The sequence below is a fragment of the Trichechus manatus genome, unplaced genomic scaffold (genome assembly GCF_000243295.1).
Source record: "Trichechus manatus latirostris isolate Lorelei unplaced genomic scaffold, TriManLat1.0 scaffold00009, whole genome shotgun sequence".
NCBI classification, from domain to species: domain Eukaryota; kingdom Metazoa; phylum Chordata; class Mammalia; order Sirenia; family Trichechidae; genus Trichechus; species Trichechus manatus.
This window is the reverse complement of record NW_004443945.1, coordinates 27,841,964-27,865,788: the sequence shown is the minus strand read 5'-3', so window position 1 is coordinate 27,865,788 and position 23,825 is coordinate 27,841,964. Positions and strand designations below refer to the sequence as shown.

Genomic DNA, 23,825 nt, shown 5'->3' with positions numbered 1-23,825 from the left:
ATGGCATTTTAATTTATAATGATTTTTCAGTACCCTAAACTGCTGGATCTGTTGTAGAATTAAGTAATATCAAGTACATTTCACTCTTTCAAACAAATTTATCTGAGATATTAGTGTGTTTGTGTCTTAGATTTAAAACCGGGCTTCCAATCGGTTCATTGCGGTTCAACCTCCTGCTAAGAATTTGCACTTCTGCCCCAGATACACTGAATGAGAATCTACATTTTAACAAGATCTCCAGGCAATTTGCATTTCCACTCCACATATACTGAATCAGAGTCTACTTTTTAACAAGATCCCCAAATGACTTGAAAAGGCAAATTCTCAGCACAGGGTCGAACCGGAATGAACTGGTTGGAAGCTTTGGTTTAAAAGGGTTTTTAAAATCTAATCTTATTTTTTGTTGAAGCTTTTTACTTTCTTATAAATACTGCATTTTCCTACTAACAAAATATAGTTTTGATGTATTATTACCAGTTAGACTCTTTACTAGAATTGTTTCTAAATTAATGATTCTCAAATAGAATAACATCCAATAGATTAATTTTATTCTCAGAATCCTTAGCAAAATCTTGGGAAGACAGCCCAGAAAAAATGTATCTTAAAGAGTAAGATTACTTTGTAAAAATCCTTTTAACCCCGGAGCCACAAACACATGCACACACGCACGCACACAGACACACACACACAGACACAGACATTTTACAGTGAAACCTATTTGAGACATAGAAGCAGTTGATAAATGTAAAAGATGCACGTTATGATGAAAACTTCCTTTTTCTATGGTTTTGGAGACGACTTGCATAAGAATATAACCGTTAACCTCTTTAGAAATTGGTATTCCCAGTACTTTATCCTGTGAGATATAGAACCACATTCTAGTTTTATTTTCTGCACCTCTAGGCTTTTGAGTCCATCTTGTCTGACCATCTGGACCCTTAAGTACATCATCCCAGTTTATTTCAGCAGTCCTTTATTTTTGAATGATTCAGAATATTTGCAGAATTTTACTCTTCATTCATTCATCAAATATACTGAGTAATTACTATGCGCTAGGCATTGTTCTAGGTGATACAAAATCTCTGACCTCATTATAATAATTAGACAACACTCAGTTTAACAAGGATATATATCAGATGGTGATAAATGTTATGGAGAAATAAAGCAGAGTAAAGGGAAATAGGAGATGGGTGGAGTGAGCACATTGCTGTTTTACATGGAAATCTGAGTGGAAATGTGGACAGAGTGAACAAGGCCTGGAGAAAGGAACATGATTTACACAGGAACAGAAAGGAGCTGGGGGATAGGGGATGGGGCGTGCAAAATGAGGAGAGTTTAGCATGGGCTGGGGTAAGGCAGATCATATGGGGCCTTGCAGGCCAGTGTAAGGATTTTTTTTTTCCCTCAGAGATGAGAATCCCCTGAAGACTTCTGAGTACAGGAGTGATTTGACATGACTTAGGTTTTTAAAAGACCACAACGGCTACTGCATTAAAACAGGACTGTATGTAAGAAGTTCAGAAGTAGTGAATGTGGAAAGAAGGGGTCAGATTCCAGATATACCGTGAAGGAAGATCTAACATGATTTGCTAATGGATTTGATAAAGAGTATGAAAAAAACAAAAACAAGAAAAACTCCAAACAATCTTTACACTCTTTTCTGATTATTTATTCCTTTTTGAATTGGAAGCCTGGGTCAAAGACTATGCACATTTTAAAATCTTTGGCTATATATTGCCAGATTGCCCTCCAGATCCTGAGAAACATTTTTATCTTCACTTGTGGTGCCTGGGAAAATAACATGAAGTATTATCCTTACTTTTGATATTTGACAGTTTAATAGGGTGTTTTTGCTTTATTGGCTGGATAACATGTACTTTATTGATGGTATGTGACAAGGTAGGACTCTCTAAGTCTCTCCCCTTCTTCAGGGGGTCTGGGATGGAAATTGTGTTGAGGATGAGAGTTCTCAGTGTGTTGGGGGATCGAGTTGGGGTAAGGACTCACTCCTCAGCAGCTGAAGACTTCTCTCTTCCTCTGTGCTATTACTGGGGCTGGTTGTCCAGGGAGCCTTTACTCCTTTGAGGCCATGTAGACCATAAGGTCTACCACCCTAATGCTGTAGCCAAATTCACTGTCATACCAGGAAAAGACCTTGACAAAGTGGTCATTGAAGGCAATACCAACATTAGCATCAAAGGTGGAAGAGTGGGTGTCACTGTTAAAATTTCAGGAGACACCCTGATCCTCAGTATAGCCCAGGATGCCCTTTAAGGGGGCCCTGACACCTGATTAACCACTTTCTTGATGTTACCGTATTTGGCAGCTTTCTCTAGATAGCAGATAAGATTCATGACTGACACACTGGGGGTAGAGACATGGAAGGTCATGGTAGTGATCTTCCCATTCAGCTAAGGGATGACTTTGCCCACAGCCTTGGCAGTGCCAGTAGATGCAGAAATGTTCTGGGAAATCCCATAGCTATCATGTCAGTTTCCCAAAAGGGCCATCCACAGTCTTCTGGGTGACAGTGATGGCATGGATTGTGGTCATGAGTCCCTCCATGATGCCAAAGTTGTCATGGATGACCTTGGCCAGGGGGACCAAGCAGCAGGAGGCATTGCCGACAATCTTGAGGGAGCTGTCATACTTCTCTCGTGCCCATCACAAGCACGGGGGAATCAGCAGAAGGGCAGAGATGATTACTCTTCTGGCAACCGCCTTTCAAGTGAGCCTGAGCCTTCTCCAAGGTAGTGAAGACACCAGTGGATTGCACATATTCAGCACCAGCATTGCCCCATTTGATGATGGCAGGATCTCACTCCTGGAAGTTAGAGATGGGCTTCCCACTGATGACAGGCTTCCTGTTCTCGACCTTGATGGTGCCATTGAACTTGGCATGGATGGAATCATACTGGAATATGTAGATCATGTAGAGGTCAATGAAGGGGTTATCGATGGTGATAATCTCTACTTTGCCACAGTTAAAAGCAGCCCAAGTGGCCACATGCTCAATATAAGCCAAAATCCATTTATTCTGGCCTTTACCATCGTGTCTCAGGGATACAGCTGGCACTGCTCAAGAAGATGCAGCTGTCTGTCAAATGGGGAAGAGCAGAGAGTAGAAATGTGTTTTTTGTAGTTTGTTATCCTTAATAATGATATTATTTAATATTTTTATTGGTCATTAGTATTATTTCTTTTGTGAATTGCCTGTTCTTGTCCTTTGGCCATTTTTCCACTGGGGAGTTCATATTTTATTAATTTAAAATTTTGATAAAGATACTGTGGCTGGGAACAAACAATAAAATAATTCTCTTTCTTCCTGGGAACCCAGCTAAACTAATTCCCCAGCCACCCATGCAGTTAAGAGTGGTCATATGACCGAACTGTGGCTAATGAAGGTAGGTGGAAGTGATGTAAATGTCTATGCTGGCTCATAAAAACTTCTTTCAAATGATCCTCCATGCTCTTTTTCCTTCTAAGATAGATGGCAGGAGACAATACCCAGGGAGACTATAGGAGCCACATTATCAAAAATGGCACAAGACGGAAAGATTTTGGGACCCTAAATCACTACTTATACGAGAGTTGTCCAACTGGTTTGGAAGGGTTTTCTGAGCAAGAAATATAGTTTATTGTGTTAAGCCACTGAGATTTCAAGATTTATCTATTACAGCAGGAGGTGCTTTCCCTACTAATAAACACATATATAGAGATATTAATATAATTTCATATACTAAGTATATTGACCCTTTGCCTGTATGGGGAAATGTAAAAATTTCTTATCTAAATTTACACTTATACCAAGAGACTAACCTACTTTCTCTAAATTCCTTCTTTAACTATTCCAAGAACAGGACATAATAGGCTGAGACAGACTGAAACACACACACACACACACACACACACACACACATTTTCTGAATGATGCCAACACCTGGCTGAACAAAGCCAACTAAACTTGCACCTGGCACTCAGCCACTTTTGTTTCTTTACCTTATAAAACCTCTCTTTCCCATTTTTAAAGGAGATACTCCCTTTGGATATTTCCCATTTCAAGAGCCTGAATAAAGTACCCATTCCCTTAAGTCTCTGAGAATTTTTGAAAGTTAGACACCTGTAATAAGCAAATATTTGTCTTTCAGTTTTGCTGTGGTGAAAATATTTTTAATGGCTTATTTTTCACTATATGCTGTCTCTTCACATGATTTTTCTTCATATTCTCTGTTATTTATAGCCCATGGAAGGTTAAACTATCTTCCATGGCTGATAGAACTCCTATCCTCATTCTTTTTCATTTCATGGTAAGCCCAGTGTACATGGTGTAATAGTGAGCAGAGTGCCATTTCCCACCTGGCCCCTTCTCATGCTTTATTGAGCATCCACTCTCAGGGCTTCGCTACCTTTTTGTTCATCTGACTTTTAAGGGGATATGCCTCAGGTCACTCAGTCTTTCTAAAAGATCTCGCCTTGCTCACCTGGTCAGTTTGTCGCTGGCCTCAATGATCGCCCTGGCTACACCAATCAACACTATACAGTCAGACTATCTAAACTGATCATACACACTGGTCTGCATGATGGGAGGGTTTTTTTTTTTTTTATTATTTACCAATAATATTATAGGTAGAATAAGCCTAGGAAGGTGTATTAGTTTCTTATTGTGGCTGTAACAAATTACCACAAACTTAGTCACTTGAAACAGCATAAGTTTATTATACAGTTCTGGAAGTCAGAAACCTGAAATGGGTGTCACTGGGCTAATATCAAGTTATTCTCTTGAGGAAAATCCCTTTTCTGGCTTTTTCCAGCTTGAAAAGGCTGCTTGAATTCCTTGGCTCATGGAAGCCAGCAGTGCAGCATCTTCAAACCTCTGACTCTGACATTCCTGCCTACCTCTTTCACTTATAAGGATCCTTCTAATCTCTGTATCTCAAGATCCTTAACTTAATCATATCTGCAAAGTCCCTTTTCACATGTAACGTAGCATAATCACAGGTTCTGGGGATTAGGATTTGGACATATTTGGGGGACATTATTCTGCCTACTGCAGGACATCTACACAACATATGATTGTGTATCCCTGGGTGGTATAAACAGTTTGTGCCTGGCTGCTAATCTAAAAGCTGGCAGTTCAAACCCACCCAACAGGGCCATGGAAGAAAGGCCTGGTAATCTTCTCTAAAGATTACAGCCAAAAAAACTCTATGGTGCAGTTCCACTTCGTGGCACATTGGGTAGTCATGAGCAGGAAATCAACTCAAAGGCAGCTAGTTTGGTGGGTTTTTTTGGATGTATAAATGCATATTTTTGTTTTCTTTCCTCTCTTAACCTATTACCTATCATAAAACATAACAGGTATTAACTTTGCATCTTCTCTGGAAAAGGGTGTTTTTGTTTAGTGCCTTTTATGTTGTATGCAGGATAGTTGTTATCGTGTTAGGGAGAAGTATGACTTTTCTCTATTTGGAGATTAAGTATGGCTTAAGGAGATACGTATTGGTGCCATGTTCAGAAGGGGTATACTGTGATGGTTAATTTTATGTGTCAACTTGGCTACGCTATGGTGCCCAGTCATCTGGTCAAACGCTAGAGTCTTTTGTGAAATAGTTACACATGATTAAATCAGTTGGTCTTAAGTAAAGCAGATTATCCTCCATAATATGGGTGGGCCTCATCCAACCAGTTGAAGGCCTTAAGAACAAAGAAAGGAGCACTGGTGGCACAACAGTTAAGTGCTCAGCTGCTAACTGAAAGGTTGGTGTGCGACACTACCCAGCGACTCTGCAGAAAAAAGACCTGGCAATCCGCTCTTGTAAAGATTACAGCCTAGGAAACCCTATGGGGCAGTTCTACTCTGTCACATGGCATTTGTATGAATTGAAATCGACTCAACAGCACCTAACAACAACAAGAGCAAAGAGGGGGATTTCCCTAGGGTGTATTCTGCCTCCAGACTATAAATAGACACATTGCCAGAACTACCTCACTCTTCATCATCAGACGTGCAGATTTTGGTACTTAAGACTGAAGGAACTTCAGCCTGTGGCCTGACCTACAGATTTTGGGATACTAGACTGGAGAAATCTCCAGCCTGTCACCTGGTTGTGTTTCTCTAGAGAACCCTAACACAATGATAAAAGATATTGATGAAAAACAGCTAACATTATTCTCAATGGAGAAAGATTGAGAGCTTTTCCCCTTAAGATCAGGAACAAGATGGGAATGCCTGCTCTCACCACTCTTATTCAGTATTGTACTGGAAGTTCTAGTCAAAGCAATTAGGCAAGAAAAAGATATAAAAGGTATCCAAATCAGAAGGAAGAAGTAAAACTATCCCTGTTCACAGCTGACATGATCCTATACACAGAAAATCCCAAAGAATCCACAAGAAAGCTACTAGAGCTAATAATTGAATTCAGCAAAGTTGCAGCTACAAGGCCAACACGTAAAAATCTGTTAGGCTTCTGTACACCAGCAATGAACAATCTGAAAAGGAAATTAATAAAACAATTCCATTTACAATCGCACCTAAGAGAATAAAATACCTCAGAATAAATTTAACCAGAGAAATGAAAGACTTGTACACTGAAAACTATAAAACATTGCTGAAATAAAAAAAAAAAAAAAAAAAAACCTGTTGCCATCGAGTCGATTCTGACTCATAGCGACCCTACAGGACAGAGTAGAACTGCCCCACAGGGTTTCCAAGGAGTGGGTGGTGGACTCGAACTGCCGACCTTTTGGTTAGCGGCCGAACTCTTAACCACTGTGCCACCAAGGCTCCGAGAAATTAAAGAAGACCTAAATAAATAGGAAGACATTCTGTGTTAATGCACTGGAAGACTTAATATTGTTAATATACAAATACTACCTAAAATGATCTAGATTCAACATAATCCCTGTCACAATTCCAACATCCTTCTTTGCAGAAATGGGAAAGCCAATCTTCAAATTCATAAAGAATTGCAAGGGGCCTCGGACAGCCAAAGCAATCTTGAGAAAGAAGAACAAAGTAGGAGGACTCACACTTTCTGATTTCACAATATACTATAAAGCTACAGTAATCAAAACAGTCTGGTACTAGTATAATGATAGACACATTGACCAATGGAATAAAACTGAAAGTCCAGAAAAAAACCCATATATCTACGGCCATATGATTTCTGACAAGGGTGCTAAGTCCATCCAACGGAGAAACAATTGTCTCTTCAATAAATGGTGCTGGAGAACTGAATCTCCACATGCAAAATAATTAAGTTGAAGTTGATTTTCACCATATATGAAAATTAACTCAAAATGGATCAAACACCTAAATGTAAGAACTGAAAGCATAGAACTCGTAGAATGAATCACAGGAGTAAAGCTTTGGGACCTGGATTTTATTAATGGATTCTTAGATATGACACCAAAATCAGAAGCAACAAAAAGACAAAATAGATAAACTGGACTTCATCACAATTAAAAGCTTTTGTGCATCAAAGGACCTTATCACCAAAGTAAAACGACAACTTCCAGAATATATAAAGATTTCCTACAATTCAACAACAAAAAGACAATGTAATAATAAAAAATGGGAAATGCAAAAGATGGAAATAACCTAAACGCCCATCAGTGGATGAATGGATAAACAAAGTATGATATATACATACAATAGAATACTACTCAGCCAGTAAGAGAAATGAAGTCTTGATACATGCTACAATAAGGATGGAGCTAGAAGACACTATACTGAGTGAAATAAGTCAATCACAAAAAGGACACATATTGTATGATCTCACTATATAAAAAGACAAGAACAGGCAAATGTATACAGACCGAAGTGTATTAGTGTTACCAGGGGCAGAAGGGAGGAGGAGAGTGGGGAAGGGTTATTGCTTATGGAGTACTGAATTTCAGTTTACAGTCATGGAAATATCACATTAAACATAGGGTTGCACAGTACAGCCTATTGACAGCAATCTGTCAATAAGCTGTACACCTGTAAAAAGTTGAATTGACAAAAAGTTGTGTGATATATTTACTATGTCAAGGAAAAAAAAAGAAAAGAAGAGTAGCTGCTAAGGCTGCTTATGTAGAACCAAATACCTCACTGGATTTTGCTCCTTGGTTTGGAGGTTTAGGGTCATGGTTTCATGGGACATCCCAGTTAATTGGCCTAATATTGCATTTAGCGTTTCTGTTGTACCTCCTAGTTCACTGCATAGTGTCTGGGGTTTTAAAAGCTTGTAATCAGCGATTCAAGGTACAAAAATTGGTCTCTGTTCACCTGGAGCAACAGAGGAAGGTAGTCAGGAATAGGAGGGGATGTAATGTGTAGCTAACTGCCTCCATGAACAGCTGTCTCCTTTGCTATGAGACTAGAACTGGTTGGTGCCAGGCTACCATTACTGAACATTTTGATCAAAGACTCCATAGAAGAATCCTGATCAAAAGGGGGAAGATGCAGAACAGAATCTCAAATTCTCAGAGACTCCAGAACTTCTGGAGCCATGGAGGTTGGATAAACACCCAAAACTATTGCCCTGAGATGATTTTTAAACCTTAAACAAAAATATCCCCTGAAGTCTTAAAACCAAATAGTTTAGTTTAATTAGTAAAGAATATCTGTCTTGAGCATTGTGTTCTTTTAAGATCTATGTATATGGGATCAAATTGACACAGCAACTTGAAAGATTAGATAGGAAACTTACGGGGCAGTGAGTTTATGTTAATGGTAGAGGAACAACTCAGAAAAGGAGGGCGAGAACAGCTGTAAAACTTGAAGACTGTAATCAATGTCACTAAATTGTACATGTAGTAATCGTTGAATTGGTGTATGTTCTGCTATATATAGTCTCAACAATAAAAATAAGTTATTAAAAAAATGGGCAATGGACTTGAATACAAATGGCCAATAAGCACATGAAAAGATACTCAAAGTCATTAGTGACCGTTGTTGTTGCTGGGTGCTGTCGAGTCAGTTCCAACTCATCGTGACCTTATGTACACAGAAACACTGCTCGGTCCTGCACCATCCTCACAATCATTGTTATGCTTGAGCCCATTGTTGCAGCCACTGTGTCAATCCATCTTGTTGAGGGTCTTCCTCTTTTCAAAGATGCTCTACTTCACCAAGCATGATGTCCTTCTCCAGGGACTGATCCCTCCTGATAACATGTCCAAAGTATGTGAGATGTAATCTTGCCATCCTTGCTTCTAAGGAGGATTCTGGTTGTACTTCTTCCAAGACAGATTTGTTCATTCTTTTGGCAGTACATGGTATATTCAATATTCTTCTCCAACACAATTCAAAGGCGTCAATTCTTCTTCAGTCTTCCTTATTCACTGTCCAGCTTTCGCATGCATATGAGGCGACTGAAAACACCATGGCTTGGGTCAGGCACACCTTAGTCTTCAAGACGACATCTCTGGTTTTCAACATTTTAAAGAAGTCTTTTGCGGCCGATTTGCCCAATGCTATGCGTCTTGATTTCTATACAGCTGCTTGCATGGTGTTGATTGTGGATCCAAGTAAAATAAATGCAAATCAAGACCACAGTGAGATATCACTTAACCCCTACTAGGACGGTTACTAGAAAAATGAAAAATAACAAGTGTTGGTGAGGATGTTGTGAAATTGGAACCCTTATCCATTGCTGGTATTACAAAATGGTGCAGTTGCTATGGAAAACAGTTTGTTGGTTCCAAAAAAAAATTAAACACAGAATTACCATCTAGCAATTCTACTCCTAGGTATATACCCAAAAGACTTGAAAGCAGGGACTCAAACAGATACTGGTACACCAATATTCGCTGCAGCATTAGTCACAAGAAACAAAAGGTGGAAACAACCCAAGTATCCATCAACAGATTAATGAATAAATGAAATGTGGTACAAACATACAATGGAATATTAAACCTATTGAAAAAAACCCATTGCCGCTGAGTTGATTCTGACTCTTAGTAACCCTACAGGACAGAGGAGAACTGCCCCATAGAGTTTCCAAAGAGCGGCTGGTGGATTCAAACTGTGGACCTTTTGATTTGCAGCCATAGCTCTTAACCACTGCGCCACCAGGGCTCCCAATGGAATATTACTAAGTCATAAAAAGAAATGAAATTCTGATAAACTCTAACACACGTATGAACCTTGAAAATATTAAGCTGAGTAAAGTAAGTCAGATACAAAAGGACAAACATCATAAGATCCCACTTACATGAACTATCTAGAAAAGGCAAATGCATAGAAACCAAAGTTTATTAGTGGTTACCAGGGGCAGGTGGGAGGGAGAAATGGAGATTGCTGAGTTTGTTAAGGGTGATGAAAAATTTGGAAACAGATAGTGATGATGGTTGCATAACATGGTGAACATGTTACTGAAAGATACATGTAAAAATGGTTGAAGTAGCAAATGTTTTGTTACATATTTCACCACCATAAAACTAAAAAAAAAAATCAATGGATCAAAGGGAGTAACATAATTCTAATACAGGTGGTCCCCAACTTACGACACGGCTCTGTTCTGATGACTCCGTCATAAGTCAGTTCTGATGTAAGTCAAATACCTCTTTATTTTTTAGATTTCATTATTATTGCCTTTTATTATCAGTATCTTCATAAACCTGTTATCTCTATTTGACTTTGGGGTTGGAAACGTTACATATAAACATCTGCGAGTGAACATCAGAGAATGATAACATTAGTAAATTATGTGCTGCATCATTGTATGTAGTACATATTACTAATGGTAAATTGTACAAAAAACAAAAACAGAATGTCATAAGTGCGGTTCGTCGTAACTCAAATACGTTGTAAATCAAGGACTACCTGTAATTATGGCTTAAACTTGAATTAAGAATATGTATTACTAGATAATTTTCCAATCGCTTTGCCATAAGACATTGTAAAAGTATGTGAAGTAATGCTCAGATAAACATTATTTTTGAATTACAAAAATTTATTTTAAGAAACTTTGAAAATACCAGCAGTTTGAAATCAGAATTGAAAGTCCTTACTCGATAAACAAATCATAAAAAATAGTATTGAAACAACTCTTCAGATGATTATAATGTATAACCAGATTGAAAATCACTGCCTGAGAATACCCAGTGATATTCAAATTGAATTTCTAGGGGCTCTGCAGAGCAGCCTCAAGTTCTGCTAAGAGTTTCAAATTTTTACGCAAATAATGTGCACCTTTTGCGTTTGTTTGCCAAATGTGCCCTCCTCCCGCCAGGTATTTTTGTAAGCACTCTATGCTATTTTTTTTTTTTTTTACAGTAGTGGAAAAAAACTGGCATACGGGTGCTTACGAAAATACCTTGGGGGGGGGTGGGGGAAGGGAGGGTGTGGTTGGCAAACAGACCTAGAAGGCTTGCGTTAATTGCATAAAAATACAGTGTGTAGGATTCCATGCTACTCATTCCTTTGTCTCATTGGCTCAGTTTATGTTTCATATATTGTACTTCTTTATAGGATTTCACTTGGAAAAAAGTTTTGTAATAAAAAAAATCAAAACAGATGGTTTTTCATCTTCCCATTTCCTTCATTTTAAAATGGAAAACTGAGACATAAAGAGGCCACTCAAGAGGCTGCCACAAGACATGTTAACTTTAAGAACCTCTCACTGCAGTTGTGACTCACAGACCAGGAAGACACCTACAGATGATGTTCAAGGCACTGGACACTGGAATGCTGCTGCAATGCCACCTACAGTCTCCTTGAATGTTTTAACCAGTGGCTACAGCTGATATGATAACAGAAAAAAGACCCCACCCTCAATTAATCCTGTGCAAGTGCTTCTAATTGATGGAAACTTATTTGCATTCAGAATCCTACAAGAGAATGAGAAATGCAGTATTTCTCTCCAGCTTTTAGAACTTTCTCCAACACTAGGAAGAAGTTGGAATGGAGGCTGAGGGTCAATTTGCCATATCCACTACATCAGGTGTTCTGTCATGTTTGGATTCTTTCCCAGTGCTGCAGTTTTTTAGAGACAGGCAAAGAAAAAAAAATCATCATGAAGGGGGAAGAAAAATAACTTAGCAAAAAGAATTGGAAAAAGGCAAAGTGAAATAAAAAATAAGACATTTTAAAACTTTGAAATGCAATATAAATTAAGAGAATAGAAGTTATAAGGCCAAAAGAGAAAGTTCTACACAATATTTCTTTTCATTTACGGCTCTTCTATTTATGCAAAGGTTGCTAGTCGGTAGAACCTCATCGTGCGGACGAGAGAGAGCAGATCTGGTATTTTGTCTTGTAATTACTACTGAGGGTTGGTCTGATGTTATGTCTGAGAAATATTGAGGATAAAATATAGGCCAATATTTTCATAATTGTATAATTTTAAGGATGAAAGGGAGCTTAAACGTTTTTACCTGCCTTTACTATTGCTAAATCACTATTCAGTCTATGCTTAATTCATTAAAATGTTTCTTAAATGACTTACATGTGCCAAGCACTATATTAGGTAATAAGAACACAAATGCAAATAAGACAGGTCTAGTTAGTCTATGTTACCTGTAAGTATATTCAAGTGGACCGGAACAGACAGAAAACTAGTAAAAGTATCATAAAGGGAATAAATAAGGTACTTCCAATAGAGAATGTATAGTTAAGAATTGTGAATGATGGTAGACAGGGTGATCAGGGAGTGATGGCTCACCAGTGGTGAGAAAGCATCATACACAAAGGCACTCCATTCTGGGGAGCGGGATTGGGGGGTGGGAGTTCAAAGCCCTGAACCCACCCAGAATAGCTGAAGTGGACCTTGCAAAGTATATTAAGGAGTACAGACTTTACTGACAAACTACTTAAGAGTTAACAACCCTTAGGATCGGCTTGGATTTTATAAAGATGACTTTAATTGCATTATAAAGAATAAACAGAAAGAAGCATGTTTTCATAATCTAGGTGAGAAATGACTCAGGCTTGGACATAGAGTGGTGGCAACGGAAACAGAGGTAAGTGGATTCTTTTGAGATGTATTAGGAGGTAGGACTTAATGATTTGTTGAAAGCAAAGGGTAAGGGGAAAAGAGCAGTCAAGAATCACATCCAAGTTTCTGACATAAGCAACTGAGAGGACAGTGGTGCCATTTACTGGTTATTTACAGGCCAGCTTATTGTATGTCAATTATACCTCAATAAATCGGGAGGAAAACCCGTAAAAATATAAAGATGCTATGAGAGTAATCAGGGCTATGACAGTGATATTGCAGGTAAAGAGACTGACAGTGCCTTGAGATGGGAGGTATGTATGTGGTGGTGGGGAATGTCATTATGTAGGTTGTTGAAGTAAGGCATCTCGATAAAATGGAACATAAGAATTCTGAACTGAATAATAATTTTAAAAAGGCCAGTTTTACAAAATCTGAGGGTTTACAAAGTCAAGGAAGCAACAATTGAAAACTCCTGAGGCAAGAACAAGCTTGATTTTTCTAAAAACAGAAAAAGTTCAGGATGGCTGTAGCTTTGGGATTGGGAGTAGATGGGATCAGAGATGAATGTAGGAACAAGAACATGTGGTCTTATAAGCAGTGGAGTGGTACACCCTTTATTGAGATTACAAAAAACAAAAACCTGAAAACCCTGGAAACACATAAACATCATTAAAAATTAAAAAGGAACAAAACAAAACAAACATGCAAAGAACCTGGAGAACAAATTTAGAGAAGATGACATCAGTTTGGGCATGTTAATCCCAGATACCTGTGGATTAATCCAAGTGAAGCCATCCAGGATGCCATTTCATACACAGTTGATTCTCATTATTCATGATACTAACGTTCTATAAAGTTTCCGTAAACACGGAATTAGTGAATACTGAACCATTGCTCCTAGGGGAAACAGTGTTACATGAGCCTCTTGTACCAACATTTTTTTTATTTTATTGGTGTGCTTTAAATGAAAGTTTACAATTCAAGTTAGTCTCTCATACATTTATACATTGTTATGTGACCCTAGTTGCTCTCCCTATACTGTGACAGCACTCCTTTCCACCCCAGATTTCCCGTGTCCATTCAACCAGCTTCTGACCCTCTCTGACTTCTCATCTCACCTCTGGACAGGTGCTGTCCATTTAGTCTCATGTATCTACTTGAGCTAATAAGCACACTCTTCACAAGTATCATTTTATGTTCTATAGTTCAGTCTAATCTTTGTCTAAAGAGTTGGCCTTGGGAATGGTTTTAGTTTTGGGCTAACAGTCCAGGGGCCATGTTTTCTGGGGTCCCTCCAGTCTCAGTCAAGCCATTAAGTCTGGTCTTTTTACTAGAATTTGAGTTGTGCACCCCACTTTTCTCCTGCTCCATCAGGGACTCTCTGTTCTGTTCCCTGTCGGGGGTGGTCATTGGTGGTAGCCAGGCACCATCTAGTTCTGGTCTCAGGCTGATGAAGTCTCTGGTTTATGTGGCCCTTTCTGTCTCTTGGGCTAATACTTTCCTTGTGTCTTTGGTGTTATTCATTCTCCTTTGCTCCAGGTGGGCTGGGACCAATTGATGTATCTTAGATGGCCACTCGCTAGCTTTTAAGACCCCAGATGCCACTTCACCAAAGTAGGTTCAGAACATTTTCTTAATAAACTTTGTTATGCCAATTGACCTAGATGTCCCCTGAAACCATGGTCCCCAGACCCCTGCCCCTGCTACTCTGTCCCTCTGTTTGGTTGTATTCAGGAAACTTCTTAGCTTTGGTTCACTCCAGTTGTGCTGACTTCCCCTGTAGTGTGTGTTGTCCTTCCCTTCACCTAAGATAATTCTTGTCTACTATCTAGTTAGTGAATACCCCCTCCCTCCCTCCTCACCCTTGTAACCATCAAAGAATGTTTTCTTCTGTGTTTAAACCTTTTTTTGAGTTCTTATAATAATAGTGGTCTTATACAATATTTGTCCTTTTGTGACTGACTAAATTCACTAAGCATAATGTCTTCCAGCTTCCTCCATGTTTCACGGATTCATCACTGTTCTTTATTGTTGCATAGTATTTCACTGTGTGAATATACCAAAATTTGTTTATTCATTCATCCATTGATGGGCACCTAGTTCCATCTTTTTGCTATCGTGAACAGTGCTGCAATGAACATGGGTGTGCATATATCTATTTCTGTGATGGCTCTTATTTCTTTAGGCTATATTCCAAGGAGTGGGATTGCTGGATCGTAGGGTACGTCTATTTCTAGCTTTTTAAGGAAGCACCAAATCCATTTCCAAAGTGGTTATCGTACCAACATTTTTGTCAACCGATCAATATATAACCTTGTTTTATATTTCTGTTTAAAGACACTTTCTTTTTCATTTATATATATATTTTTTGTTGTAATTAAATGAAGTTTACCTTTCAAGTTAGTCTTCCATACAAAATTTTTTTTTTTTACATACATCGTTATGAGACCCCAACCGCTCACCCCATTCTGCAACAGCACACTCCTCCCCTCCACCCCTGATTCCCCATGAACACTGAACCAGCTCCTAACTCTCTCTGCCTTCCCATCTCACCTCTGGACAGAAGCTGCCCCTTCGGTGTCTTGTATCTACTTGACTAAAAGGCACATTCTTCACGAGTATCACTTTATGTCGCACAGTCCAGTCCAATCCCTGTCTGAAGAGTTGGCCTTAGAAACTGTTTTAGTTCTGGGATGATAGAGTCCAGGGGCCATGCTTTCCGGGGCGTAAAGACACTTTTTTTTAATATATTTTGTTAATTAACACTGAACTCACAGCCAACAGCACTATAACTCATGTCTAAATAAGCTTATCTAACATAGGTATTTTCTCCCTAAGGCACATCCAGTTTTCTTGCACTTAGGAATACTAGACAGTATTTAAGCACCATGCTTGGGGGCTATTTTAAACAGTAGAATCACCAAGCACAAAAAACGTGAAAAACATAGCACTAGATAGACTATGAAAAGGACACCTGTTTATGGCATGAGAAATAAAATGAAAAGGCAGTGAGTGTGTCACCTTGTTTGACCTCAATTGGGAACATGCTTCCCTGGCGACTCAAATTTTTTGCCCTCTACACATGCCTGCAACTGACTGCAAAAGAACAATGATTATTGATTTTTGAGTTACAAATAAATTTGAGTAGGTGAATTTGCAAATACAGAATCCACCAATAATAAAGATCAACCGTATATGATTCCGCAACATGGGAGAAAGTTCTAGTTGGCACACAGATGTAGTAACTGAAATCATGGGAGTTGATAAAGTTGGTAAAAGGTAAACAGTGAGAAAAGGGCCTGGGACAGAGTTCTAAGGAACTGAAAAACTTTCGATGAGAGATAGAGAAGAAAGAATCAACAAGGAGCAGCCAGAGCCAAACGGGAAAAAGCAGGAGAGGGTGTGTCACAGAAGCCAAGGGAGGAGACGGGCAACACAGAGTTTAACAAGGATATAAAATATATATAAAATATATATAAAATATGTCGGATGGCAGTAACTGTTATGGACAGAAATAAAGCCGGGTAAACAGGGAAATAGGAAAGCTGGGTGGGGAGAGCACACTACCTTTTCATATGGAGGGACTAGGGCATGTTTGAGTAGAAATGTAGTCAGAAGAGATAGTCAACAGTTTCAGATATTGCTGAGAAGTTAAGCAAGGTAAGGGTTGAAAAGTGGTGATTTGGGGAGCTATTTTGTGTGATAGGAAAATATGCAGCAGTTAAAAATGTTTTTGAATAATTGACTTGGAGAAATGTCTATATTAGAATTGCCAGTAAAAAAAAAGCAGAAAGAAATTTATATATAGTCTTATTCTAAATTTGAAAAGTAATGAAGGAAACATCGTGTTCTTATGGCATCCCTGCCTGGTGGGATAATGGTAACATTTATATCTCGTTCAAAATTCCTGCAGCAACGTTTTTAATTTAAAAAATTAAAAGTTTTAGTTTTTTCTGTTGATACATGGTAAAGAAAGATAAATAAGAATTACCCAAAATGCTACACATCTTCTAGGCAGACTGAGAGACAAAGATATACAAACACATAAACATACTTACAAGAAATATTACTGTATTTGCTGTCCTGTAACTGGCTTTTTTCCATGTCATGAGGGCCTTTCCGTATCAATCGATATAGATCTTACTCATTCTTTTTAATGGCTAAGCCCTATGACAGGACATAAATATTGTATCCAAGTTTTTCAATTATAAATTTTGCATACTTTTCAATTATCTTTCTAGGATAAATTTCTAGAATGAAATTGCTGGTTTTGAAATGGGTCATTAAAAACAAACAAAACCAACCATCACTAAACTCATTGCTGTCAAGTGAATTCTGACTCGTGAGATCCCATGAGTTACAGAGTAGAACTGTTCCATAGGATTTCTTGGCTATAATCTTTATGGAAGCAGACTGCCAGGGCTTGCTTTCACAGTGCAGCTGGGTGGGTTCAAACTACCAATCTTTAGTTAGTAGATGAGCACAAACCGTTTGTGCCACCCAGAGACGTTATAAATTATTAAGCTACCTTAAAAAAAATATCAGTTTATGCTTCTACTGCTCATGAGGAAATCCGTTTTGCCACAGGGTTTTCTTTTCTTCCCCCACCTTAGATATAATTAAAATAATCTGATTGGTATTTACACCTTTGATTAATATTATAACCGTGATGCCTTTTGGGGATTCCTCGCCCTCAGAGAGCTAGGTATAAATTATTACTTGCTTTAGGACTTTGTCAGAAGCACGGGTAATGCTTTTGTGGGCCAAGCCTACTTTGACTTTTTAAACATTGAGCAATATATCCATAATTTCTGAATAGCAAGAAACAGAAACCAATTATGAAGATATTCTTTGTATTTTATTCAAGGTGATGCTAAGTAACATTAGACAGTACTCACAGTGCTTTTTAGCCCCTTCAAAGAATTTACTTGGAAAGTCCAAATAACCTAACCCTATCTTCCCCCTCCTCCCGCATCAATCTGGGTAGCTCACTTCATTTAGGGGACACACACGGTTCCTTTATAACCTTCAATCTAATTGTATTGGTTTACCTACTATGATTGCTTCAAAAGGGAAACTATTTTCACTTTTTTAAAATAAATTACCTCCCCTTGGGGCAAAAATGATGAGCAATAGTAACATCCAATCACAATTCCATTATGTTACTCGATACAGGTCTCTTTCATTCTTCACTAGCATTATTAAAACAGAAAGCATACTTTCTGGACAAAGATTTTTTAAGTACATTTTGAGAATACTGTGTGTTATATTTGTTGCAATACATAAACCCTAAATGTTACTTATAAGGCTGTGGATGTTTATAGAGTTTAGAACCTACTCTCTGGATTTTCAGCCAAACCTCAGGAATCTTTTTTCTCAAGGCCCTCTTTATGATTCAGTGTATGCTACTGTTACATTGCATCACATTAAACCAGATATGAAATTCAAACCCTAGGCTGCTAACTGAAAGGTGCTAACTGAAAGGTCGGAGGTTCGAACCCACCAGTAGCTCCGAGGAAGAAAAGACCTAGTGATCTGCTTCTATGTAGATTACAGTTTAGGAAACCCCATGGGGCAGTTCTACTCTCGTCATATGGGGTTGCTAGGAGTCAGAATTGACTGGATGGCACACAACAACAGAGTTCTCCAAAAAGATTCCACCATATAGAACATTAATTAGAATATTATTGAATTGAGGATTTCATAGTGGAGACAGAATTTATGTCACAGCAATATAGGCAACCGCTACAGATATAATAGATATCATTCATAAAAAACCATTTGCTTCACCACTGTGTGAGAGTCACTGAGTCCACAAATCCCAGCCTCTCTCCTTGCAGACTATTCTTGCCTTCCACTCTACTTCCTCCTCTCTAGTCCCTGAAGCCCCCAAATTCCTTATCCCATGTGGAACAACTTGGAATTTCTGAAATATACTATTTTCTTCACCTGGTCATACTATTTAGGTAAGACAACTTTTTAAACATGTCTTGGTTATTTATATTGTACATATCAATATTTTTGCCAGTTTTCTGTTTGACTTTAAATGTTTACCATGGCAAAATAAATCTTCATTTTTATCTTTATTAATTTTTTTCCTTTATGTATTGTGTATGTTAAAACTGACATTTATCTAGTATGCAGTTCTTTAAATAAAACGAAGTTTTCTACACAAAGAACAGAGGTAGAATTTTATAAAATGAATCTGACTCTTGTTTGTGAATAAAAGTGTAAATTAAGCCATGGGATAAGCAAATTGCAAGTACAGTCTGCCAGCTAAGATTGGCTTTAACATTTTTAAAAGGCTGTTTATATATATATGTGTGACAGTCTGTTTATGGCCTGCAAAGCCTAAAATATTTATTATATAGACAAAGTTTGCCAAATCCTTACTTAAGCCATTCTTCATAGTAATATAACTTTTTGTTTTTTTAAAAATGTACCCTCTAGAGCTGTTAACCCTATATTTAGCATAAACGGTAAATAAATTATTCACACTCAAATGAATTTATTGATAATTTCTTAGCTAATATACTGTTTGCTCCCCAAGTACGTAACAATCACTGAACAAAAGCACACACAGACTACACATATGCAGTAATGAACTAGATTAGAATCTATGAAGAAATGATAGATGTGCCATAAAAAATATTTTTTTGTTTGCAAATTATAAATTAAAAAAAAAATCTAACTCAAAGATAAACATCCCATGCTCCTTATAACCCAGTCATAGCACAGAGTTGACTGCAGTGCATTATTTTCAATGTTTAATTCAGCTAGGACTATAAACCTAAATCTTTTATTTACCTTTAATGCCTGCCCATTAAATATAGGTGCCACTTTAGGCTTAAACTCCTTCCCTATTTTCTTCTATTTCCTATCATCCTTTTCATCAGGGTGATTTCTCATGGTCTCAAGTACTACCTTCAATCCAAAGACTCAAACTTAAATTACTAATCTTGACATCAAGGGAGCCCTGGTGGTGCAATGGTTAAGAGCATGGCTGCCAACCGAAAGTCTGGCTGTTCGAAAACACACAGTGGCTCTGTGAGAGAAAAGACCTGGCAATCTGCTCCCGTAAAGATTACAGCCTAGAAAACCCTATAGGGCAATTCTACTCTGTCACATGGGGATGCTATGAGTCGAAATTGACTCAGCAGCACCGAACAATAACAATTCTGACACCAGGAGTCTGGGTGGCACAAGCGGTTTGAACCCACCCAGGAGCTCTGTGGAAGGCCTGTCGATCTGCTTCTGTCAAGACTACAGCCAAGAAAACCCTATGGAGCAGCTCTATTCTGTCACACATAGGGTCATCATAAGTTGGGGGCTGACTGAAAGGCAGCTAACAACAACAATCTCAACATCTCTTCTGGCTCTGGACCTGAATTTCCAAATACCTGTCTGACTTATCTATAGATGGCCCCTTCACAAATCATGCTGAACATGTTACAAATAAAATTCCTCTCTTCCCTCCATGAAATATTCTTTTCTGCTTATGTACCTTCTCTGATGTAATGAGCTTTCTGCCTTGGCATACAAATAAGAAATTATGTCACTTTATCCTTACAACGGGGGCATTATTGGTTCAGGGGTAGAATTCTCACCTTCCACGGGGGAGACCCGGCTTCGATTCTTGACCAATGCACATCATGCACAGCCATTACCTGTCTGTCAGTGGAGGCTTCAGTGTTGCTATGATGCTGAACAAGTTTCAGCAGAGCTTCCAGACTAAGACTAGGAAGAAACACCTGGTGATCTACTTCTGAAAAGCAGCCAGTGAAAACCCTATGGCTCTGCAATCAATCATGGGGATAGTGCAAGAGCAGGCAGCGTTTTGTTCTGTTGTGCTTGGGTCACCATGCGTTGGGACCTACTCGACAGCAGCTAACAACTACTGTCTCTTAACTTTTCATTTACTTGTTTTATCAAAGATCACATATGTTGAAAACAGAATATGTTGAAGGATTAATCAATGAATTTTAAGCACATAAAATGCACTAATTTTAAGTGTACAACGATTTATTTTTACTTCAGTAAAACTAACCCCCACATCAAGATATGGAGCACATATTTTACACATGAATGTCATGCTACCTCCCATAAAGTTTCTTAAATGTTACACCTGATACTTTTTTATGAATATGTTGTTGTTGTTGTTAAGTGCCGTCGCATCGGTTCCGACTCATAGCAACCCTATGCACAACAGAACGAAACACTGCCTGGTCCTGCACCATGCTCAATTGATGTTATGCTTGAACCCATTGTTGCAGCCACTGTGTCAATCCATCTCATTGAGGGTCTTCTTCTTTTTCACTGACCCTGTACTTTACCAAGCATGATGTCCTTCTCCAGGGACTGACCTGTCCTGACAACATGTCCAAAGTATGTAAGACATAGTCTTGCCATCCTTGCATCTAAGGAGGATTGTATTTCTTCCCAGACAGACCTGTTTGTTCTTTTGGCAGTCCATGGTATATTCAATACTCTTCGCCAACACCACAATTCAAAGGTGTCAATTCTTCTTCGGTCTTTCTTATTAATTCTCCAGCTTTCACATGCATATGAGGCAACTGAAAACACCATGGCTTGGGTCAGGTGCACTTTAGTCCTCAAGGTGACATCTTTGCTTTTCAACACTTTAAAGAGGTATTTTGCAACAGATTTGCCCAATGCAATTTGTCTTTTGATTTCTTGACTGCTGCTTCCATAGGTGTTGACTGTGGATCCAAGTAAAATGAAATCCTTGACAACTTCAATCTTTTCTCTGTTTATCATGAATATAAAATAACTTATTAAATGCTTCAATTCTGTCTAATAAAAATACCGTTCCCTATTTCTATTTCTCTGGGTTATGGTCTCCATTACTTTTAAACTCTTGTTATCTTTTGTTTAACACAAATGTATGTATCTGGGGTTAGAGAATGATTTTGGGCCTAAGTTGAAGTTTTTTAACGTAGGTAAATTAATCAGCTCACGAGTGTGATAACTCATCTGTTTTCTGGCAGTTTATTTTATGCTAATTTTAATGTTTCCTTACTGTTTTTCTTGTGTAGTTTCCTTCCTTCAAAAAATTAGAATGTATATATTCTATTTTTGTCTGTAACAGTTAAACCTCAATGTAAAATTTACTTACAATGAACTATATGAAGTAATAACTATTGAATTCTCCTAGGCTGGATGTATGTAAAACAAGGTTTTTTCTACCCCTTCCCAACCTGTGGTTTGGAAAGTTCTTTTTACACTATCAACTTTAACATAAAAACAAACTTAGTATTTTTATTCTGTATAATTAAAAAAAGGGAAATGAAACTGTATCTACTACTTTCATATTTTGTTAGATTAACATTTAGCATACCTTTATGCTACTTGCCCTGTCTATAAAGACAAAGCCCATTTATTTTATGTTTAGCTTAAGAATCTGTATATCTTTACCTACAGTATTACACACTAAAAATAAACCAGTATTTATTTGTCCTATATACTGAACATTTAGCATGACCCTTTCACAGCTTAAAATGATATAAACTGAAATTTTAGACCCAGCTTACAAAATTGTTTGCATTATTTTAAATCTTATATGTAACAATTTAGATAAAGGCCTGGTGATGTGCTTCCGTAAAGATTACAGCCAAGAAAATCCTATGAAGCAGTTCTACTCAGTAATAACGGGGTTGCCTGAGTCTGAACTGACTCCATGGCAACAGGCAGACTTAATGCTATTTAACTAGTTTTAATGCTTACCATTAATTCTTTCATACAGTTGTCCCTCTTCTCTTGAGTTATTTTAATTCCTGATCTCTCTTGGCTGCTGTATATCTTCTGGCAAATTTTTCAGGAACAGTACTTGAGTGGTATACTTTAACCCCTGCTTATATGAGATGTCTTCCCCTTGCCTTTGTACAGAAATAACCTGGCAAGGTCCATAACTTCTGGTTAAAAATTATTTTCCCTTAAAGTTCTGTAGCTATTGTTCCATTATTTTTGACATTTAGTGTTGCCAGAGGAAAATCTAAGATCAGCCTGATTTCTGCTCCTTTACAAATAATCTGTTTTCTCTGTCTGTATACATACAACATTTTTTTCTTTATCCTTGACATTTAAAAACGTCACCAAAATATTTCTATGTGCTTTCTTTTCATTAAATTTAAAGGTACCCTATGAGTTTTTCCATTTGCAGATCTAGATCGTTCTTCGACTTGGGAAAATTTTCTTCCATTAGTTCCTTAATTACTGCTGCAGTTCCATTTGCTTTGTCTTGTTCAAGCACTCCTATCATGCATTTCCTGAATCGGCCCTCCAGGTCTCTCTTCTTCTGTTTCCTTACATAGATTTCTTATCCCTTTTTGTCTGCATTCTGTGAGAATTTCTCGTTTCACATTTACTTTAGTAATTAGATTTTGCGCCTGATCCAACTTGCTCATTCTTATAGGATCCTTCATGATTTTGATTTCAATAATCTTATTACTTAAATTTTTCAACTCCATGACATTTTTCGTGTGGTCTGACAGTTTCCTCTGTATCACTGCCCATTCCTCTTTAAGCTCGTATACGGCAAGAAAACACTTATTATATCCTCGGTTTTCACCACTATATCCATTTCAAGAGGCGGCATTTTCTCAATTATTTAGCTTTGTTCATTTCTTCCGAACTGTGGTTATTACCACCTTGAAAACAATAAACAGAATTTAATTTGCTGCCGTTTGATTGATTCAATTTTTGTCATTTACCTCAATGTAAAATTTACTTATAATGAAGTGTCACTGATTATAGTTTTATTAAAATAGTTATTTTTCTCTCTTACCTTTTCAATAATAGCTCTACGTAGCAAGGGGGGGCCCAAAAGGAAGATTAAAGTAACTCTTCCAAAGCAAGGAAAAAAATACAAAGGACGTCAAA

At 37.9% G+C, this 23,825-nt stretch overlaps 1 pseudogene; it reads right to left on the bottom strand.

The window, feature by feature from the left end:
- Positions 1-1,559: 1,559 nt before the first annotated feature.
- On the bottom strand, positions 1,560-23,802 carry LOC101345338 (glyceraldehyde-3-phosphate dehydrogenase-like; annotated as a pseudogene).
- Between the last annotated feature and the right edge of the window lie 23 nt (positions 23,803-23,825).